Genomic DNA, 25,106 nt, shown 5'->3' with positions numbered 1-25,106 from the left:
GACTCTTTTGTCCCCGTGCAAGAACAGTGAAATAATATCAATTTTTCCTTAGGTCAAACCCATGTCACATGGGTGTTTACATGTTCATAATTGCCCCCCCCTTCTTTATAGATTTCTATGTACTCCATATTTCTCTAGCAGATCATACCATTTGATTCCATAACGGCTTTTAATTATGTTTTCCAACCTTCCTTGGGTTTCACATCAATTTGTCAACTCATGTCTATAGTTAGGGTTGTGTACACATGAGAAAGACAAACATGTTCATACAAAGACTAAAACCAAAGTTTTGTGTAGGTAAAACTCTATTCTAATCATAGTTTATGACATCAAACATGTCATTTTTTAGATGTCATATAAGTCTAAATAAATTGCAAATCATTGGCCCCTTTTTGGGATTTCAAACCTAATTATGAATGGTAGTTATGTCAAACTTCTCTTGATAGTGTGTTAAGAAAGTTGTTTGCTTCAGTTATGTTCACAAGTTCCATTCACAAGACGACTTTCAACCTTTTTAAGGAAAATATGTCAATGGTGAATATTAAATTTCTTGGAATAGAGGACTGGTTAAACTTTAAAGCTTGATTTTTGGGAAGTGAATTGAAGGTGAATCATTAGATGTGTTGAAAGTTTTAGTGGTAGATATGGAAAAACATTGGATAGAAATGTTGGGAATCTTTAGAATTGAGGGGATGTTAAAAACGTTTATTTGATGGAAGGGTGATGATATTATAAAGGGTTTATTTATTTATGTATTTAATAAGAAATTATATTTCTAGATTTTTATTGATGATATTCATATATTTTAGACTATAGAAATTGGATAGATTCTTTTATAAATGTTTAATCTAATCACTGATTTTGGTGTGACATTTTTTTCAATTTTGTTAACATTTCTTATATTTTTTTATGTTAAGTTAATAATTTCAATAACTTTTTATAAAGTATTATTAATATGAGTAATTTTAATACTTACTTTCAACTTGATGATAAATATTGGAATGTGATATGAAATGTTGACACTAAAATGACTATATTTTTTTCTTTTAATTAAAGTTGGCGATATAGAAAAATAGATGACTAATCTATAAATTATTTACTTTATTTTTTGACATATCAAAAGTGATTATTTTCAATAAATTTTATGCTTATCAAAATTGAATTGAAGGTGAATCATTAGATGTGTTGAAAATTTTAGTGGTAGATATGGAAAAACATTGTATAGAAATGTTGGGAATCTTTAGAATTGAGAGGATTTTTAAAACGTTTATTTGATGGAAGGGTGATGATATTATAAAGGGTTTATTTATTTATGTATTTAATAAAAGATTATATTTCTAGATTTTTATTGACGATATTCATATATTTTAGACTATAGAAATTGGATAGGTTTTTTAATAAATGGGAGCATATTAGATACATTATTTAATCTAATCAGTGATGTTGGTGTGACACTTTTTTCAATTTTTATAACATTTCTTATATGTTTTATGTAATTGTTAAGTTAATAATTTCAATAACTTCTTATAAAGTATTATTAATATGAGTAATTTTAATACTTATTTTCAACTTCATGATAAATATCAAATGTGATATAAAATGTTGATGCTAAAATGACTATGTTTTCTCTTTTAATTAAATTCAGCTACATAGAAAATAGATGACTAATCTATAAATTATTTACCTTATTTTTTGGCATATTAGAAGTGATTATTTTCAATAAAATTTTTTACTTTCTCAAGTTTTTGTAATACCCCTCTTATCCTAACATTAGTGTGGTTTGAAGATAGTATAAGTACACTTGGACTAGGTTGGGAGATAAGGTTACTTCTAGTCCTCCTTGATTTCACAACTTGAAAAATTCATGCATAGGTGAAACTATAAGATAACATCCAACATTTTTTACACAAAAAAATATTTTTGATATAAAAACAACCAAAACTAGGAGGCTGGCACTTTAGAATAGTGGTGAACCAACCAGTAGGAAACCATACAAACCCCTAACGATTTACATCAAAAACATAAGTATCAACATAACAATAATTATCAGTACTAGAGTTCCTACTCTTAAAAATAACAAAGTTTATCAAGTTAACAAAAGGCATGTAGGTAGTCATCGCATCATACCACCTACAACCAATGTCCAAGTTTGATAGAAAAAACAAAACCATCACCAGAGGAAGAATAGAAAAACCAATAGAGAACCAAAAAACACCAAGCACCAAGAGGTCACTAATTGGCATCTCTTTTTTCTTTCCCTTCCTAGCTAGGAGAACTTTAACCCAGTATTCGACAAGGAAGTTGGAGAGAAGCTTCAAGTCCTCCTTCCCCAAGCCCTCCTCCTCTAACTCATGACATAGAAGCTGGAGAGTGGTTGCAGTTGTATGGGTCACCTATAGAGTGAACTTTGAGGAGAGGGTGAAGCCCTCCTCCAGTGCAATGCACCTATCCTTTAGTTCCTATAAGTCTTTATGAGTAATAACCCCATCCTCTGAAACACCTAGGTTTAGAGCTTTGCTACAATTTTCCAGAGAGTTCCTTTTTTCTACACATCAAGATTATTACTAGTGGCCCTAAAAAAATTCTAGTCCATCTTTCCTTATAAGGGAGGAGATGGTGTTCAAGGAAGCTTTATCAGGTTTGGGGTTATCTTAGTTATCAATAAAAGGAATGCTGATGGTAGTAGAAAAATGTGTGGGGTCTTGGGAGGGGTCCTTGGTAGGGTTCTCCACCTCTTTATCAGTCTCATCCTTCCTCTTCTCCTGACCATACTGGAAGATCTTATCACTCTCCTTTGAATTGGTGTCTTCCTCCTCCTCCTCCTCCTCCTGACAACGACTGACCTTTTGTTTGTATCTACCTTGGGTCTTAGCTATTCTTCCTGACCTTCTTCTGCTCCCACTTATTTCATCATCTAAATCCCCAATTTCCACCTCAACCCTCTTATCTGTTTTAATCTTTTTATTGGCAGTCAGCTCCAAGGCCAAGGTTTTGTTTTTCCTACCCTTAATTAGGCTTTGTCTTGGTCAGGGTTGAGGAGTAGGGGCATAGCTACCCCCCCCAAAGGGAAGAAGATTATAAATGGCAATCACACAAGGAGAGCAAAGGGATAGATGGAACTCAAAAATATGAAATATTAGCCCTTGGTATAAAAGAGTGAAATTAGCCACTTTTTTGTCTCTCTAACATCCATCACAGTCTCTTTGAAGGAATGCATTAGAAAAAAGGGAATGCAGATAAACTCCCTATTATGAAAGTGGTTAAGAAAAGGGAAATGGTAAAAATAATACACACTATGTCTACCTTCAAGGGTAAGATACTTTGTTATGACCAAACACACATCATCCCACGGCTCTAGAATCTTATCTCTCCTAAAACAACCACAGCACAGGTCTAGGGCCTCATTTCCTCTAAAAAAACTAGACATGTTATCTTGATTTGCCACCTTTGTAATCTTTTTCGATTTCCTACCAGTTATGTCCAAGCCCGTTGCCATAGAAATCATCTCCTCATTCACCTGAAAGGTGATGTCATTGATAGTAACTTGCCTGTCCTTCCAACTACTAATGAATTGTTGGGAACAATTTTCATCATAGCTAGCCAAGGCCTGCATGTAAGGGACAAACCCTCCCTATTTCAACATTATCCAAGTAGTCTATCTCTTATAAAAATCCTCCATATTCGTGGGATCCTATCTATTAAGGGTCCCACCCATGAAAACTCTCTCATCAAAAATCTCTTCTTCCACAATCTCAGTAATTTTCATTTGCACCCAAATAATCATAGAGGCAGGGCTAAACATATGGTAAATAGTAGTTAAAATGCCTTTCTTCTTACTCTTCATGAGGATGTAAAATCCAGAATATACTGGCCAACTTAAAAAATCATTACAGGGAGTTCAAATAATCCACATGTAATATCTTAATGATCTAGCATCAATAATAAAGATAACTTTTGCAGTAATCATCCCATGCCACCAAAAAATGATGGCACTAAATTTGAAGCTAGGGTTATTAATGTCTTCCCCTTTTTCATGCCTTCACTTGATTCAAACCACATGTTTGATCCTCATGAAATTTCTTGTCAAACACAAAAGAATGTTACCTATCTACTTTTAAATTGGTAATCAACTAGGTGCTTATGTTATCTATACTTATCATATACATCCCTTCTTTCTTAGTGATGCAAGTATCATTATAAAACTTCAAGAAATCTAAAATCACTCATGAATTTCCATCTTAAATAATTTTTTTTCAATATTCTAGAGGCATCAATACATATTTCCCAATACAATCATCCATCAAATCTCCATTATCAAATAACAAATCAAACTTGTAAACATAGGCTTCAATTCTATCATTTGAGATAGGCATGCATACAAAGATTCATAACTTTTAACCAAATTCCATTTCTCCAATATAACCTTCCACATTAGGCACAATTAGGTTTCCAACAACATATCCAAAAATTAGAAACACCCAATGGTAGAATCCAAAGTTATGGTCTCTACACTGAGACCCATTTTCTATGACTTTGTTGAAGATGGTTAAAAATCAGTTTTCACTAAAATGGTCATAACATATACAAAACTTAACAATGAAAGAAATGGAAGGATTATTAAGTTTCCTACTCTAAAATATCAATAATACACTATATTTAGGTTGTACATGGATGCACAATGCCTAAAGAAAACAAGAGAACTAGAAAGCCAATCAAAATAACAAGTTTGAATCACTTTAAATTTGCTTCAAATTTTACTAATTCCTTCCAATCTTATTTGGTTTGACCTTACCATGAATTTCATATTTTCTTGGCCATTTTAGACCTTAAAAATACCACCCATGACCTTTTTACTTCCTTTTACAACTTTAATGTTATTTTACATTGTTGTATTTTTTGAAACTCTTCACCTTCTTGAAAGCTTTTGAGACTTTTGACAAATGTGATGCCATAAATTTGCATAAAAATTAAAGACAAATTGAAATGACCATTTAATAACCTCTTACATAGTTATTATCCTTTCAAGGTTCATTTTACAACTTTTTACATATTAAACCAATTAGGACCTTAACTATGACAATGTGGACAACATTACATTTTTGTTACAAGTTTTCTTCTCAATTGGATTCTATTAAATATAATGACATTGAAATCTATATGAATTAATTTAAATCATAAAAGAATAAATTATTATATTTTTTAATTATATTATGGCTAGGTGCTCCTACACCATACTCTCGAGCTTAAAAATTTCCACATCCCATGGAAATGTGGTGGTGATAACTTGCAAAAGAAACTTTGCCTTTTTGCCTCCATCTAGCTTTGATGCCTTTAATGTTCTTTCTACCCAAGAACTATGATTCTTATCAATGGAATTTAAGTGGCTACCTCGAAGGTACTATAGCTATCAAAAGTTTACTCCTCCATGTTGCATCATGCACAAACAACTTGCCTCACCTAGGAGTCCTCTCTTGTCTCTCTCCCTAGGTGTTTTGCAACCAAATGGACCTTCTTCTAAGGTCCTTGGACCATTTCCTATGAACCCTTAGGTAGAACTCCATGTCCATGTCTTTTTAGTGAGTGAACATGAACATGCAAAAAAAACTCAACAACAAGAATCAAATATCCATCTTCTTTCCAACAAGGTCCTGGTGTGAATTATTCACATTCTAAAGAGCTTCTAGCTATGATACCAATTTGATGCAAGTATCATTATAAAACTTCAAGAACCCTAAAATCACTCATGAATTTCCATCTTAAATACAATTTATTCAATATTCTAGAGGCATCAATACATATTTCCCAATACAATCATCCATCAAATCACTATTATCAAGTAACAAATCAAACTTGAAAACATAGACTTCAATTCTGCCATTCAAGATAGGCCTACATATAGAGATTCATAACTTTTAACCAAATTTTATTTCTCCAATAAAAATTTTCATGTTAGGTATAATTAGATTTCCAACAACATATCAAAAACTTAGAAACATCCAACTATAGAATCCAAAGATATAATCTCTATACTAAGGCCCATTGTCTATGACTCCGTTGAAGATGGTTAAAAAGTAGTTTTCACTAAAATGATCATAACTTATACAAATATTTCTTAAAAATGTACCAAATCAATTTCATTAGAGCTCTAACTCATTCCTCTTTCTATAAGTATAAGTTGCATCCCTTGAAACAACAATTAAATATTTGTGCACATTGTTTCAATATGACTATAATTTGAAAATCTAAAAAACATTTCATCCATATAATGCTCATAACTTTCTCAAATATGCATGAATTAAGCTCAAACTAAAAGAAGTGTAAGGATTATTAATTTTAATTCTCTACCATATCAATAATACATCATTTTTAGGATGTACATGAATGTACAATGCTTGAAAACAACAAATAACAAGTGAAAATTGGTCTAAATTTTCTTCAAATGTTACTAATTCCTTCCATTCTGATTTGGTTAGACCTTACCATGAATTTTATAGTTTCTTGGCTACTTTAGACCTTACAATAACCACCCATGACCTTTGGACTTCCTTTTACAACTTTAATGTAATTTTACATTGTTTCATTTATTGCAACTCTTCATCTTCTTGAAACCTTGTAAGACTTTTGACAAATGTGATGCCATGAATTTGTATAAATATTAAATAAAACTTGAAATGAACATTTAATAACCTTTTACATGGTGGTTATGCTTTCAAGGGTCATTTTACAACTTTTTTATATTAAACCAATTAGGAATTTAACTATGTAATGTGGACAACATTACATTTTTCTTACAAGTTTTCTTTTCAATTGGATTTTATTACATAGAATAGCATTGAAACATATATGAATGAAAATAAATAATTAAAGAATCAATTATGATCTCTTTTAATTATATTATGGCTAGGCACTCCTACACTACTTAGGAGGTTAGATAGTGTTTTGCATGCTCTATATAATGTCTTTAGAGATTAGGTATATGGTTGATTTGTATAATGCTTTGTATACTATTCTAAATTAATTATTATGCTTTTAATACCTTGTTTATAATATTGAGATTATTTGATTTTATGCTAACCTATCTAACCCATTGTGCCTTGTGTGTGTATGTGAATGCATGCACATGTGTATTTACTCTACTTGTTGTGTCTTCAAGATGAGGCAAGGTAGTCATAGTCACTTATTTGGGAGATATATAGGATGTTGCACTCCTCTTTCTTTCTTTTTCACTCTATTTGTGTGTGTGTGTGTGTGTGTGTGTGTGTGTGTGTGTGTGTGTGTGTGTGTGTGTAGTAGTAGTAGTAGTAGTAGTAGTAGGCATCAACTCTGCCTAGCTACACAGGTTTGAGTGTGCTTCAAAATCCTCAAACTAGTTTTTGTTAAAAAGGAGATGGAACCATGATCCATATAGGAATCCTTCTATCCTTAGAGATTTAAGAGGAATCTAGTCACCTAGTTCAAGGTTTATGTTTTTATCATTTTGATGGTTTGATTGGTAGATTCTAGCATTTAGAATTATGTGTTCATGGTTTTGATATTTGTACTTTCATGTAAATCATCTATAATATTTACTTGGTATATCTATATAGCATATATGGGTGCACACATATATGCCTATATTAGTATATATTGTTACATGGTTAATGTATTTAAGAATTTGTATGTGTTATAAATTATATACATGAGCAATTTATTTATACATTTAGATATAAAGGAAATTTTGATAGAATATAAAAATAAAGAAATTTAAAAGGGGTAAAATAAAAACCATAAGTATTTAGAAGAGGAGTATTAACATCCATTCAAGGGAAAAAGGTAATATGTGTTACCCATGTGGAAGAATATGAGACTAGAACATAAATTCAATGATAAGCATAAAAAAATGGGTTATAAAGCACTAGAGAGGCTATTTACATCATTTTTGGACCATTTATTCAGTATATAGCCCTAAAATATCCTAAATTTACCCCTAATATGCCTAAACAATTTGTAAAATGGTAATTAATTACATAAACTAAGGCAATTATAGATTTTAGAAATACTTTTATTTAAAAGGGTGGTGTTTTTTTACCTAAAGGGGTATGAAAGCTATTCAAGAATGTAAGAATTTTCCTTAGGGAAAAATTTAGCCAAGATCAAGGAACTCAAACACAAGCACAATTGTAGACCAAAAAGAGTATGATTAGAATATTGATATATATTCAATTCAATGTGAAAGTATACTAGGAGTGCCTACATATTAAGGCCTTTGGAATGCTTCTAGAATGCATAGGAATCAACAACATAATCTAAGTCATATAACCAGGCACATGTCCACTAGATATGGGTTATCCTCCATTAAGCACAAGAGTAAGTATGATGATGAGAGGATAAGCCTATAAAGGTGTAGCACGCAAAATAATGTTGCAAAAACCATGTGCTAAATTAGGAGTGCAAATAATTATGTTGTCTACATGAAAAATTAGTTAATTATTCAAACTCCAATGTTGTAGACATCATGTAGTAAATTAGAGTTGCTTACTTTTGTGTTGTCAACATGACAACTCATAAAAGTACACAAAATCCTAAGTGTCTCACCAAATAAATAATAAATGAATGCATAATAATAAAATAATGCATTAACCTGAGTAAACTTAAGTAAAGTGTAATAAGTGAATACTTATTTACACCAACACCCCCTCTTAAGTGCAACTTAGGGGAATGCACTTAAGCTTATGAAAACTAGGATGCAATGCATAATGGGTCCCAACTACTAGGCCATATTAGGTACCCATGTGCATAATAACAAAGGGGGAAAACCTCATGGAAAAAACCCTTCCCAAAAAAGAGAGATGAAAAAACAAGATGCATGGATGGATGGAGTAATCAAGACCCCCCATAATGACATACATCAAGTATATACAATACTGAAGAATGAGAAGGACAAAACCCCATAAGATGAAAAAGTCCCCCTCATAAAAGAGAAGAAGCAGAGAGACAAGGTAGTCTCCCCCTCCCTAATGAAGAGTGTTGACCAGTGATAGATGCTCCAAGGTAGAAGATAGTCCATGAGTGTTGAATAATTTTCCTCCCCTTTGGAAGAAAAATTGGCAAAGTTACAAGTGAGATGCTTCCATTGTGTGTAGAAAGAATCCCAATGATCAATGATGCCTCTAAAACCTACTCAACTATCCTTGTGTCAATACTTACTGTCACCCCTTCTAATGTTGTTGAAAAGAACACTGTTAGATCTAGCAAGGATGGATGTAGAACTTGTCCCAAAGAATGAAATATCTCCTCTAATGATAAAGATACCTCCTACAACTATTGTACATAAGGATCCACAATCATATCAACCTATGAAGATTGATCATGTAGAGAATGGACATGAGGGTCAGAATGAGCCTTTACAACAACTGTAGAAGGATCATCATCATCAAAGAGAAGATGTAAATCATCAAGGATGTTTCCCAAGTCTGCTATGTATGACTCCACAAACAAACTTGAAATGACTACTATGTAGTCATCCCCTGTTGTTGGAGATGGAAGACAAGGTGTAACCTACTATGCTAGACCTATCACTATCACAATCTATGCATGCGGACTATGCTAATGTCATGACCTCTCACCACAACTGTCAATAGAACCCCATGTATATGAATCTATTGAAGCACTATTGCTAGTGTCACTATTAGTTTCCACAATGTAAGCTTAGTGAACTTTCCTCAAAGTGTACATCCTTATCCACAAATATCTCATGTGCCTCAAGAACCATAAGTCTGTATACCTTAACATCATCTTCATATTTGATGAAAGTACAAGGCCTAGGTGGTGGTGCCTTGCATCCCCTAGAAGATATGTTTTTCCATGTTGGACAATCGAAGACTCTGAAGTGTTTCACAATTGGTTTTCTATCACACCATGCCTCAAAAGGAGTCTTACCATCTAAGGCATTATGAGGAGACCTATTAAGTATGTGAGTGGCACTATTAATAGCTTTGACTTTAAGTTTAGGATCAAGAGACTTGGCTTGTATCATGCAAATTTCCATGGACTTAAGAGTTTGTATCCTTAGTGCTACAACATCTGTATTGTGTGGACTGAATGCTAGTGGATTATGAAGATCAATACCCTCAAGTTTGCAAAAGTCTTTAAGTCTTCTATCAACATATCTACTTTCATTGTCCATTTGGAGAACCTCAATGGCTTTCCTTCATTGTTGTTCAACATGACTCTTGAAGGCTTGGAGCTTATTAACCACTTCATTCTTATGATGAAGAAAGTAGACCCATGTGTAGCGTGAAAAGTCATAATGAAAGTAAGGATGTAGTGGCCCCAGATAATTGATGTCACCACAAAAGGTCTTGCTAAAACTAGTGAACCAATTGAAGAACAACTAGTGCTCTTGAATACTTCTCTCTATCATATGTCTTTGCTAGATGCATATCCACTGAACATGATGAACATTCACCCTTAGAATAGTTGATTGAAGGTAGACCTTGGACCATGTTTTTTATGCAAAGTTACTAAATATAGTGAAAGGATAGATGACCAAACCACTCATGCCATAATTTTATTTGTGAATTAGATTGAGTTAACAAGGAATGTGAAGGACTTAGGCACAAAGTGGGAGAAAGAATAAAGCCTCTTGTCATGATTGACTTTCCCCACTACAACCAATGAATCATCTTTGAGACTTTGCACCATTACTGAATCTGGAAGGAACTTAGCTTTGTTTCCATCTCCAAGGTGAGTGATTTGGTAAATTGAGAGGATATTAGAGCTAAGGTTTGGAACATAGAGAACATCTTTGAATTCCTCATTTTCCATTTGCACATGTCCTTTCCCTTCAACTTCCATTTTAGTATCATCTTCTGCAAAGATGTGTGGTACCTATGACTGCTTCAATGAAGAAAAGTCTCCCTTTGAAGAAACCATGTGATAGGAGGCACCTGAGTCAAGAATCATTATGATGAAGAAATTTTATTTTCCATAAGTGCTTGCCCTTTTCCCTTGGAAGTGGTTGAAGTTGAATCCTTGGAAGCATTTTGCACTTGAATTTTTTTCTTCTTGAGTAGGTTTTCGAACTCATCGATTCTCTTAGTCTTGTAATGATGTTCATCATGATTTGGCTTCTTAAAAAAAGCACAAAAAAAATTATCCTTCTTTTCATTACTTCCCTTCTTGTTGGAAGAAGAATTGCCTTGTTGTGAGGAGGATTGTTGTGTCTTAGATTGTGATTTTTTCTTCCACTTCTTTTTCTTGCTATTGTTAGAAGTTCTTCCTCCTTGACTTGGGTGATTCTTATCACTATCCACCAATGCTTTGGTCTTTGATGATGTGAGAAGTCTCATATCTATCAAGTGAGATTGCTCAAAAATCAACATTTCTACAAATGCATCAAATGTAGGCTTTTGGAAAGCACTTCCTATGGTCAACCTATGAGTGTTATAACTCAAAACAAATGAAGAATACTCTAAAGATAGCCTCTTTAGGATGTGATGAATCAACTTATCATCCTTCATAGGATTACCATAATCTTTAAGTAGTTCTCTAAACTCATTGGCTTTGTTGACATAATCTTGAATTCTGTCAAAGTTCTTTGGATCCAATAGAAGTAGATCGTCCTCAATCTAGAATCTCTTTTCCTCATCCACCTTACCATACAATGCTTCAAGTTTATCCCATGTAGGTTTGGCTTCCTCTATTTACACAACTCATGATAATTCCTAAAGCTTGTTGGTCTTTAATTTTCTAATTAATGAGTGTTATAGCATCAATGGGTTTGGGAATTGTACCATCAACATAAAGACTTGGACTTTTTTCCATTAATCTACTCCATGTAATGTATTTCTATGTAGAATAATTACATGAAGTTAGAAATGGACCTTTAGGTGAACTCATGATTTAGAAAAGTAAAAGAGCACAAAAGAGAGACACAAAAACACAACACACACCCTCCTTTCACTCAATCAAAAGACCATCCCCCAAAAAGATGCTTTTTTCACTTTATATGTAGTGTGTGTATAATAGGCCACTTGCCAAAATGTAAAAAATAGACTTCTAATTTTATTTTTTACAACTGCCTTTCAAGGTCCAAATTTGTCACCAAGCATTGTAGCTCAGATGTACAATAATTTTGAAAAGTAATCAAAGCATTACAATTGTAGAAAAGACCTTAAGTTTGAGAGTGAGATTTTTGTCCACATAACCCTATAATTTGAATATAGATCTAGAAAAAAGACAAAAAAAAATGCACTTTCCAAAAAAAAAATAGAACTTGAAAATGTGGCTAGATTAGCTCATACTGAGTGTTTGAAGTTGCAACATGCAAGATTGAACAAATACGGTCACCAAAAAATGCAAATTCTAACAAATCCTTGCACAAAAAATAGCAAAGTATATGAAATTCTACCCCCAAAAAGAAAAATCACACTTGATTTTGAGTTGGGATGATTGAGTTATGACCTTCCAAAGTTGGACTGTGAAATCAAAACTAGATCTGGAGAGAGGTCTAGGTAGAAAAATATGAGCTTAAAATTGACGGTTAAGTGATTGTCATAGTAGTCTAAAAATGTTTGGGAATGACGGTCATATGGCCATAAAATTTAATCCTGTTAAATGATGACATAAGATAAAAATCAGCATCCCAGGGTGACATGGTAACTGATTGTACATTACAAAACTGTATGAAAAAGGTGATAGGTAATGTACAATCGATGATGTGGCTTGCTAAGGTGTCAGTTTGCGTAGGCACTATGATGGCAGTCAGTGTGTTTGACTATGCATGTAGACGTGGTTTTATGAGCTGTCATGGGTTGAGCTGGCACAAGTGTGACAGGGACTATCCAAAGACACATGGAGGGTCAGGTTTGTGTCGTGTGACATCCTGGCATTTGCCATGTGGCTATCACTGTGGTCAACAGACGATGGCTAGATTTTATGTCATGTCACCAAAGTTTCTTAGCGCCAGTGTTAGGAATTTTCACAAACACCACCAAGATCAAGTTTCTTTGCAGACATTGTTGTGAGTATTAAATTGCTAGGAAAGATCTTTGTGGGTGCCTACAAATTTAAACACTATGGTAGGATAGATGAACATTGGTAAATGTAATATGTGGCAGTCTTGATTTTAAATAGGTCAATATTCAATGATTTATCCCACATTGATGGGGTTTCAACACTATGTAATGTATAAAAGGTAAGAGCCGCAAGTTCCAAAATAACTAAGCCACTAGGAGTATGTGGGCTAGCTTGGAATGTTGGCCATCAAAAAAGGAATGTTGCCCAAAAAATGTAATATGTAGCTAGAATTTGTAGAATATTCACTACCTAAAATGAGAATATTCTATACTTCTCTATGGTACAAAGTGGAATATTCTACGTAGGTGCAAGGCTGGGGTGTCACTGCTCAGTGTCTATACAAAAAAAAAAAAAATTCTCTACTACCCGAAGGGGCAAAAAAAATTCCAAAAATTTGTAGTAAAATGGAAATGAAAATTATAGAGAATTTAAATATAGATCATAATAAAATTAAATTATAGATCTAAAAGATCATACCCAAACTTGCAAATTAGGCCTTCGGGTGTCAATTTGCAAAACAAATTTTGCCTCAAAATTGACTTTGGCCTAGGGTAGGTGAATTTATAGCTAATTTTCATTGAATCAACATTCTGTCCATGTAATGGTGAGGCTCTAGATGCTCCTAATGATTGTGATACTTTGAATCTGGGTCAATGTGCTAAAGCAACAAGATGGTCTCGAATGACTATGTTAAGAGAGATTCTCCAAGAGCTCTAGTACCATGTAAGAATTTGCCTTAGGGAAAAATCCACCCAAGATCAAGGAACTCAAACACAAGCACAACTATAGACCAAAAAAGTATGATCCAAATATCAATATGTATTCGATTCAATGTGAAAGTACACTAGGAGTGCATGTATATAAAGGCCTTTGGAATGCTTCTAAAATGCATAAGAATCAACAATATGATAAGCCATACAACTTGGCACATGTCACCAGATATGGGTTATCCTCCATTAAGCATAGGAGTAAGTGCAATGTTGAGAGGATAAGCCTACAAAGGTGTAGCATGCAACATAATGTTGTAGTCACCATGTGCTAAATTAGGAGTGCAAATAAATGTGTTGTCTACATGACAACTTACTTAATTATGCAAAATATAGTGTTGTAGATACCATGTGTTGAATTAGAGTTGCTTACTTATGTGTTGTCAATATGAAAACTCATAAAAGTACACAAACTCCTAAATGTCTCACCAAATAAATAGTAAAATAATGCATAATAATAAAATAATGCATTAACCTAAGTAAACTTAAGTAAAGTGTAATAAGTGAATACTTATTTACACCAACAAAGAACATATGTATGTAGTGTAAAATGTAAATATAAAATGGAGATGGTTCAAAGGTAGATGAGAGATTGGTGATGCTTTTCATAGATATTTTTATAGAGAAAAATTAATGATATGTGAGGGAGGGTTTATGAGGATAATTCTTTAAGGATTTGTAAGTTTCTTTCCTTTTGTAAAGAGATTTATATGTGAAATTTTCAAGGGATGAGAGAGGTATTTATTATTCTAGAATTTATTCTTCTTCCACCATGAAGGTTTTTAAAATTGGAGTGTGTTTGAATGATGCATCTCAAGTTAGATTTTATTTTTCTCTCTATCTCCTTGCTCTTGCTTCTATCAAATCTTTGTACAACATGAGGTATCGATTAAACTTATTGATTGCATTATTTATATAATAAAATATATGTCCATTTATATATTCTCATTATGTATTATATTTGTACATTTTATTCCTATAGTTAATCAAAGGTTTTGAGTTCCTTTTTGTGAAAATAGATATGTATCATTGTATGGTATTTAGCCACTAGTTTTTGAAGGTATATTATTTTTAGTTAGAGGGTTGTTGGTAACTATCTAGGAAAGGAATATTGTATTATGATAGCTTCCATGCTTTCTTATCTATTCCTTCTTAATGTACTACATGTTTTTAGTATAAGTATTGGAATTATATGTGCTCAATTTAGGGTTTTTTAAACCAACTGAGATCATATTTGGACTTTTATGCTCCAAATTGTTGTCTAAGACACCATAAATATATAAAATTATTATGTGATGTATACTATTTATATTTATAATTGAAAATATTTTTATATACACATGCTTATAGTCTTAGTGTCTTTTGATTATATATGTGTTGTAAGGCTTATATGATGAGTTAGGGTCTTGTTTAAACTATGGGTATGGGACAATATGAGTTTTTTCCCTACGCTCTTCTATGATTTTTTTTTTGGATGTGTCATTAGGGTATATTATCTAGATGAGTAGGTCACCATAGGTTATGGGGCCCAAAAGTGGCTGCCAAAGGATCCTATGTGTTAGAGACTAGGGCCCTGTACAAGCTAGCTCTACATGTGAGTTTTTTTAATCAAGTGGAAATATTAATAAAATTAATAGGTTATGGGGGTTTGGGAATCCACATTAATTAAGATAATAAGGATTTAGTAGTGGAGTACTCAGAGAGAATATGTTATACGTAGTAGGAAAATCTCTGACTCGGGGGAATGATCCCCACACTACATGATCATGCATATCCTATTGGAGTACACAGAGAGAAGAAATTATATGCAATAGGATGGTCTTTGGCTCAAGAGAATGATACCAAAACTATAGGAATGTTTGATAGCACTCACCTAGATGTGGTTAAACTCCTCACTCTTCTTTTTCCTCTGGTTTTTTATTTTCTTTTTTATTTCATTGTGGACATTATGCTTTATGTGGCCTTATGTTTGTACTTTGATTTTGGGTTATAAGCCTTAGATTACCATGGAACCTATGTGGATCATGATCTTATCTCATAGCTTAGGGGAGTGGACCATTTATGACTCCCTATGGTTGGGTGGATAAATATTTTGAGGTACTATTCGAGTGTTTATGGAAGGCTTTATTGGATCCTTGTTGAGTAGCAAGCAAAGATCATTTCTTCAAGTCTATATGTTTCATCTCCTTGAAAGAAATATATGTAATATTTTAATGTAACCTCTTGACATAAGTAAAATCTCATATTTGTTTATCATAAAGTGAAAATATATGTAAAAGGGGTAAAGGGTATCTCTAGGATAAATAAAGGGAAATGTGAATGTATTGTATTATTTTAGAAGATGAATAAAGTTATGTTGATACCATGACATTGTATATTTATTTGTATTTAGATGAATGTATGATAAATATAGGAACCATGTACTCTTCATAATGTTATCAAATGAACAATGTAAGATTTGGTTTACATGTGTAATTAATGGTTTAAATCCATTTCATGTATCTTTATTGCATGTTAAGTAGATATATTTGATTATAAGGATTAAGGAATTAGTTCCTTATTTGTAAATGGATATTAGGGTTGATAATGCATCAAAACATAAGTATGCATGAAACTAATAGATGTTCTAAATTAAGCAGCAAGGATAACATGTTAGAAATAAAATTAAGTAATCTTCTTTAAACATGACATTGGAGAACCTGTTTTGACCATTACATACAAGACTTGAGTGAAAGAAAATAAAAAATATTATCATAGAAACTTCATATAAATTTCTCATATCCTTTTGGGTTCCCTAGTGGGGCATTATAGTTTCTATTGATCTTTTGTGTTTCTTTAAAGTAGAGCTTTTAGGATTCGGAGCTATGAACTAGCAAAGTCACAAAGGAACCTTATATTCTAAACCAATTTAGATTAGGAAGATTTTTAACATACCTAAGATATGTTGAATAAAAATATTAAGTTTCAAGTAAGCCTTATACATAAATTTATTTATTTGAACAATAAAAGTGATCAAAGTTGCTAAAAATATTTCTATTATCTTGAGAAAAATAGGATTAAAAAAAAAAAATTCTTGCCAAAATTAACAAAAGAATCCTAGAGTATGAAAAAGCCACCCACCATTCCCCTTGATAGAATAATCCAATCAAATATATTCTAACAAAATTATTGAAAACTATATAATTAATTACAAACGATAATGAGATTGATCAATCACACCAACATTTAGAGAAAATAAGAACTCATCATTAGAGGCAAAATCATGAACAAAATCAAAATTTCCTTCCAAAGAATGAAGTCCTTGGCCAAATAAATAGAAGAAGAGAGATCATATGGAAATCTAAAAGGATTAGAAGGAGAGGCAACCACATTCCACAAATTTTCAACATGAAGAGGGGGGACCTTCTTAGGCTATTGATTACATGAATGATATTTTAATATTATTTTAAGTTATTGACAACAATGATCTACTTATAAAAATAATTCTATTGAAGTCTACACAAGTAGTAGGAATAAATGTGAAAGTAACAATACACAAAGTAATGAGTTGATTCAGCTAGGTCAGGAGGATGAGTACAAAGAAAGAAACTTGTGAGTTCCTAGTCATATATAGGGTAATAGTGCATACAATTTCACATTTAGGATCAAGGAATAGTTAAAATAATTCAAATTTTAATGCTTTCCAATTAGATAAAGTCACCAAGAATACATGGCACCTATGTTTCTTGTATGGACATGCCACCACCTGGCAAGAGAGACACACTACTACAATAAGAACTTGATCTAGTGAGTAGTGTAGGAATTCAAATTTTGGATTCTCAGATAAAATATTCCAAGTTAAGAAATGTCATGCCCAAAATTTTGAACAAGACACACACATACACACATACATAATATTGAATTTTAATTCTTGAAAAAAATTTAAGAAATCATATCAAATTATTAATAGATTATTATGTTACAATTTTTCAAATACTTTTACTCATTTTCAAGAAATTTTTAAACTAAAATATATTCACAGTATTGAAATTTCTTTCAAATACTACAATCATAATTGGATCCTTACAACAATTCAAAACTTACATGAAGATCTACTTCTGATCTTTTACAATATATAACTTTTACAAATGTTCATCTAATAAATCATTTTCAAATCTTCAACAAAAAATGGAAATCTTCCAAGATTTTCTTAAACACATATCCATTTAAAAAACCCCTTACAAAAAAACCCTCAAAACCACGGAGAGCTCACCTCCCAACCGAAGCCTCTAAGAGACCACCCATCGAGCTTGGAGAACCAAGACCAACTGGGTAACAATTAAGTACACACCTATAAATCAACAATATAGGATACAACATTTAACACCCCTTTTGATCTTGCATAGTAGGTTACCAGAGAAACCAATAGAATGGGTGAAGCTGTGGCTAAAAACCCTAAGGAGAAGCCAAAAAAAGAAAACCAAATCTACCTTCAAAAGGCATACAAAATAAATACCAACTCTCACAAAATTTCTCCCCTTATCACCCCCAAAGTGCATAACAAAGTATTGGTAGATGCATCGCATAGTAAATGCTTATCCCTCTTCCTTCTAGGGAAGACATTCTACACTCAGGGGATAGGTGCAACTAACCCCTTAACCTGAAGGCCACTTCTTCCTAAGTGATGTCCTTCCACACCCATAACATCATACTCTCAAAATCAAAATGAAAATAAGGCAATAGAAATTCATCCACACCCAACAATACAATAGGGAAAATGAACAACACACATATGCATCTATAGAAAAATTTACATATCTTTTATTCAAAAAAACAATACAACACATAGTATCCAAAACATGACAAAAGCTCCAATCTTTCTCCAAGCTATGGTAAATGAACTGATTTGAGAAGAGCCCTATATCCTTCCTTAATCCAATCTCTAAAATCAAAAATCTCTAAAACTAAAAAGTGGGTGAATCCCAACTCTATTTTCCAATTCCCCTCTAAAAGAAAAACACTCCTAATTTTTCTCCATCATGAAAGAGAACAAAATGCTTTAACTCAACCTAAGTTTCCCTATTTGGTTGGAATTATCAACTCACTGAAGATAAGGTGGGAATTTGGGTAAGTCTTCTTCCATTTTCGCAATACTTGAAAAATGGGATTTTAAAAGTGTTAGAAAAGAGATTTTAACTTGAGTAAAGTCAAAATTAAAGCCCTAACATATAGTACTAACATGTAGACAACTTAATTTCACTAAAAGAACACCCTAAGATTCAAATAAAGCCCTCTAAAGTCACCCTAAACTTGAAATCCAGAGTTTAGTTTAATTAAAGCCTTCATAAGATAATTTTATACAAAGGAATAAAAACTTAGAAATTTCTAACTAGTTAGGAATAAGGTTGGATGTCTTTTGCCAATATCTCAACCTGACTTTCCATTTAAACACATAACAACACAAGTGTCAAGTGACACTATAAAATATACATTTAATATTATGAGTGGAAAATCAATTTTTACAAAAAGGAATCTAATCTAAAACATCCATTCAAAAAGTAAAATACTTAACAATGAGGTTAAGATATCTTCATTAGATCTAACCTTGGCATTCTCAGTTAATACAAAGGTATAGTATTGGTTCTCCATTTTACCATGGTTATTTCCTACACACTCAAACTACATATCAGTAGTCCAAGATAAATAAATCATATGCATATATAAATCCTTAATCAATTCTATATTCATAATTGAATCAAAACATAAAGAATTCCTCAATTGAATTTTAATTAATATTTTTCCATTTCTAAACCATTGTGCATATATAATACAACAATTATCAAACTAAACATGATATGACCCTTTTGCAACATTTCTTGATTTTAAAATATATATAAAGCATCTAACATTTGTATTCAAACATAATTTTCTACTCATTAGTAAAAATAAATAACCAAGTACATGAATATAAATAATCATCAAGCATCATAAATAATCTCTAACATCATAAATAATTACCATAAAATAAAATGTCCCATAATATCAAATAGTTTGAGTAAAAGTCTAAAATAGTCTAACATATAACAAGGTCTCAAAATATAAATTATTTTAAATGCAAATAAACTACTATGATATGCTATGATGGGCCAGGGTGAGGCCTCACATCCTCCCCCCTAGGCATGAACATCCTCCTAGAGTTCATCAAAGAGGTATGGGTACTATGCTCTCATCTATCTTGTGTCCTCCCATGAAGTTGTGACCTTATCATAACAATCCCACTAGACTCTAAACTAGTCCAAATCTCTACCTTTAAGTTCTAGGGTCCATTAGCCAAAAAAAAGAATGGTCTATGGAGCTAAGTGTCCATATAACTCCACTTGCAAGGCATCCCATTCTATAATGTGAGACTCATCATAAATATACTTCCTCAATACTAAAACATAAAACACATCATGGATGTGTGATAGGCTAGGTGGCAAAGCTAAATGGTAGACAACTAGTCCTATCCTCTCTAGTTTCTCAGATGGTCCAAAAAAATGATATTTCAACTTAGAACCCTTTCCAAAATAGATCGAACTCTTGTGCGGATGCACTCTCAAGAAAACTCTATCACGAACCATGTACTCTTTTTCTACCCTCTTTGCATCGCTATACTTTTTTTTTGCCTATCTTGAGCCTCCCTAAATAAAGCTATTACTCCATGTCTCTAACTAACTATGGTGCAATAGATACTCTATCATCAATCCTATCCCAAATTAAAGGAGTCCTGTAAGGTCTACCATATAAGGCCTGATAAGGAGGTATACCTATAGAAATATGATGCCCATTATTATAGGAAAACTCCACAAGATGAAGGTACCCCTCCCACTTGACTTGATGGTCCATCACATACATTTGAAACATATCCTCCAATACCTAATTAATCATCTCTGTCCATCCATCTATCTGAGGGTGATATGTTGTACTAAAATTAAGACTAGTACCTAAAGCTGTCTAAAGCTCACTCCAAAATAAAGATGTGAATAAAGAGTCTCAATCGAAAACAATCTTATGAGGGATGCTATGAACTTTGACAATATATCATGAGAATACTTGTACTATTGTTGGTACTATAAAGGTAGTATGAATAGGTGAGAAGTGGGCGACCTTAGTGAATGTATCAATTGTTACCAAGATAACATCATGATGACAAGAAGACATAGGGAGACTAAAAATAAAGCCCATAGATATCACATCCCACTTCCACATAGGTATCTCATTTGGAGGTAAATGTCCCCCCAAATGGTTATGCTCTACCTTTACTCTCTATCACTTAAGGCATCTAGAAATAATGTTGGCAATCTATACCCTCATCCTAGGCTAGAAATGCAACTCTCTCAAGTCTAAATGTAACTTCTTGACACTAGGATGTGTTGCATATGGTGATCAACGAGCCTCTAAAATGATGAAATCTTATAAATCACCCATAGAAGGTACATAAATGAATCCTCTATGATATAAAAGCCCATTATTATTCAAATAATAGTCTATAAATGTTTCCACTAGGGGCCTTTGAGAGTGTGCAGTTTGACAAATCTTTGTATATAACTTATCCTTGGGAAAATGTCATAAGATGCACTCTTTCAAATCTATGGCAGTAGTTATGGAAGATATCATATGCCATCTCCTACTTAGAGAATTTGCAACCACATTATTCTTGCCCTTTTTGTAATGAACATCAAAATCATACTCACATAAGAACTCCATCCATCTTCTTTGCCTAGCATTAAGGTTTGGTTGTGAGAAGATGTATTGCAAAATTTGATGATATGAAAGAAGCTCAAATTGGTGACCTAAGAGAAAATGTTGCCATCTCACTAAAGTATGAACTACTACTACAAGCTCTAGGTCATGAGTAGGATAATTTAGCTAGTGGGTCTTAAGTTTCCTAGACTCATATGCAATAACTTGACTATCCTGCATAAGAATCGCTCATATGCCATTGAAAGAAGCATCTGTGCATAGAAAAAAAATCCCTTAATGGATCAGGCACTATAAGTATTGGTGCACTAGTGAGAGATCTTTTTAGCACTTGGAAGGCTCTCTCACACTTCTTTGTCCACTCAAACCTATTTCCCTTTCTTTGAAGAGATGTAATAGGATGAGCCAATTAAAAAAACCTTCAACAAAGTGTCTATAATAACTGGTTAATTTCATGAAACTCCTCATCTTAGTGACACTAGTGGGTGTTGGCCATTCCATAATAGCTCAAATCTTAGATGGGCCTACTAAGATCCCATCACCTATAATAATATGGCCTAGATAATGTATCTCGAGTCTAAAGAAAGCACACTTCTTCAAACTTCCATACAACTAATTCTCCCCCAAATGTTGAAGTACCTTTCTTAAATGCTCCTCATGCTCTTTCTCATCTTGAGAATAAATCAAGATGTCATCAAGAAACACCACCACAAATTTATCTAGAAATGTATTAAATACCCCATTCATAAGACTCATGAATATAGCTAGAGAATTTTTGAGGCCAAATGGCACTACAATTAACTCATAGTGGTCATACCTTATATGGAAAGAAATCTTGTGGATATCACTCTCCACTATCCTCAATTGATGATAACATGACTTAAGATCTATCTTTATGAAGACATAGGCACTATTGAACTGATCAAAAAGGTCATCAATCATAGGTATTGGGTATTGGTTCTTAATGGTTACTTTATTTAGCTATCGATAGTTAATACATAACCTAAGTGATCCATCCTTCTTCTTTATGAAGATGATTGGTGCACCCCAAGGTGACACACTAGAATGAATATTCCCTTTCTCCAAGAGCTCTTATAATTGATTCTTGAGGTCACTGAGCTTTTGTGTGGTCATCCTATATGGTGCCCTAGAAATAGGCTTAGCTCCTAGCACAAGATCAATGTGGAAATGAATTGTTCTATGTGGAGGCATATCAAGAAGCTTCGAGGAAAAAATATCTAAAAACTCTTGCAAGATAGGAAAATTGTCAAGGGAAGTCTTCTTCTCAGAGTCCTCATCCCTATCATTGATAGTGATGGAAAATAGCTAACATCCCTTACATAGGCATCACTTTATCTATATAGTAGATATCATATGAAGAGACATGGGCCTTTATACTCCATTAATCACTATAGAAGTACCATGACTATCTACACATTCTACCTTCTTTTGTTGACAATCCATCTTGGCATTGTGCACATATAGAAAATCCATGCTAAGAACTGAATCATAGGTACCCAAAGTGGTAATGTGAAAATCAGCCATGGTAGTCATGTCTCCAATTTGAATCTCACAATCATGAACCAAGGAATCAATTGACACTCTAGCACCTAAGGCTAGCTCTACCTCCCAACTAACCTCCTATCTAACTGCCACTAGTGCGCAATGCTCCACCACTAATGGAGATATAAATGAATTAGTAGCTCTAGAATCAAATAGAATAGAGAATTGACTACTTTGTATCATACATGTAGCCTCAATGACTGTGGCCTCCTAGTGGTTATCAATTGCTACAAATACTCTGTGAGATATTCCCATGTCCCCTGCTATGGGATCTAAAGTAGCCCCTTTCTAATAGCTTGATACTAGACCTTTTGGGAAATCTCTAGCAATGTGATCCATTCCACCAAAAGTGTAGTATGGTCCTCTAGTCTAAATATGAACACCCTATGACCTTATCTATTGTAAACCTCCAATCCAATTAGGTCCATTGAAACCACCCCTATTGGACTGCTGAGTCCCACCTGGCTATGTGTAAGGGGTCTATGTCTTCTGATCCTATTAAAGGCCCTAAGACTACCACTATTACTTAGGCTTAGAGCCCTATATCCTTGTGATGATCCCTATCTATAATCCTACTATGACTGAGGAACCTTAAAGAATCCTCCTGACTAATTCTTATTACCATTCCAAGGGGGTCTTTTTTGATCTGAAAACTGTCCTAATTTATTTTAGTTTTGAAACTAATTTTGTCCCCTTTTATGAATATCCTCCACTACTAGGGCTCTCTCAACTGCCTCTCTAAATGTAGCTGGAAAAGCTAACTAGATAGAATCCTAAAGGAGTACATTAAGTCCCTTAATGAAATGATGAGTACAAAAGCTTCTCATCCCTCATATACTCAACATAGGGAAAGAGCTCAAGAAACCTATGCTAATATTCTGCCATGGTAAGTCCTCTCTATTATAAGTCATGAATTGCCTCTAGTTGTCTATGTCTAAAATGCTCAGAAAGATATTTCTCCCTAAACTTACTTAGAAAGGATTCCCATGTGAGAGTGTCAATATGCACGTCATCTAAGGCGTCCTCCTACTACCACTAGGTAGAAGCTAATTTACAAAGGAGATGTACTATAATTTGCACCTTCAAATTTCTTTCATAAGGATGCAATCCAAATCATTTTTGTAAAGTCTATAAACATGCCTCTACACCAACACTATCATTATTTCTCAAGAATAGGGGAGGTTTGAGTCTAATCAACACCATAACCTTCTGTCCAATGTCTCTAGGAGCTCTCTCCACTATGTGTGCCACTAGGTCAAGACATGGAAATACTTGTTGAACTAACTCAACCTTGTGATTATCATGACCCTAAACATAGCTAGGTGGAGGACTCCTAGTCCTCTCCCTGGTAACTATCCTATGGTTGCCTGAATCTCTCTGCTATGACTATAGTAGTATAGGTGGTAAGCATTGCTAAACAATGCCAATTAGGTTATGAAGTGCATCCAGTGTTGGAAATAGAGATGGAGTAACTGAGAGGAGAGGGGTGAATCAGTTACCACAAAAATAAATCCATAGATCCTTAGATGTCTTAAAATATAGTTGCTGCTGATACTCGGTAACCACAAAAATAAATGTTGAAACTTGATAGATGTTCTGTTTAACTTATTAAGCATTTAAATTGATTAACATGCATGCATAAAGAAATAACATGAACACAAGAGACACCAAATTTAACATGGGAACCTAAATTGGGGAAAACCAACAAGTAACTAGTTGCCAATTTTCACTCTTCTGAAGTGAGCCATGTTAGGAGCCAACCCTGTTAAAGGTTACAAAACACACTGTTAGGTGTGACCCTATTAGAGGATTTAATCAGCCTGTTAGAAGTGTCCTTGTTAGAGGTCTTTAGAACAATTCAACTAAATTGTGACCTTGTTAGAGGATTTACAAAATGGTTGTTTAATCAACTCTATTAAGAGATTTTGAATCACTGTTACAATGATTAGAAAGCAACAATGAAGTGATCTAAAATATATGCAACTTATCTTTGCTGAA

The sequence above is a fragment of the Cupressus sempervirens genome, chromosome 4 (genome assembly GCF_028749045.1).
Source record: "Cupressus sempervirens isolate cs-2001-9-10 chromosome 4, ASM2874904v1, whole genome shotgun sequence".
Lineage (NCBI taxonomy): Eukaryota > Viridiplantae > Streptophyta > Pinopsida > Cupressales > Cupressaceae > Cupressus > Cupressus sempervirens.
This window is presented reverse-complemented; position numbering follows the sequence as displayed.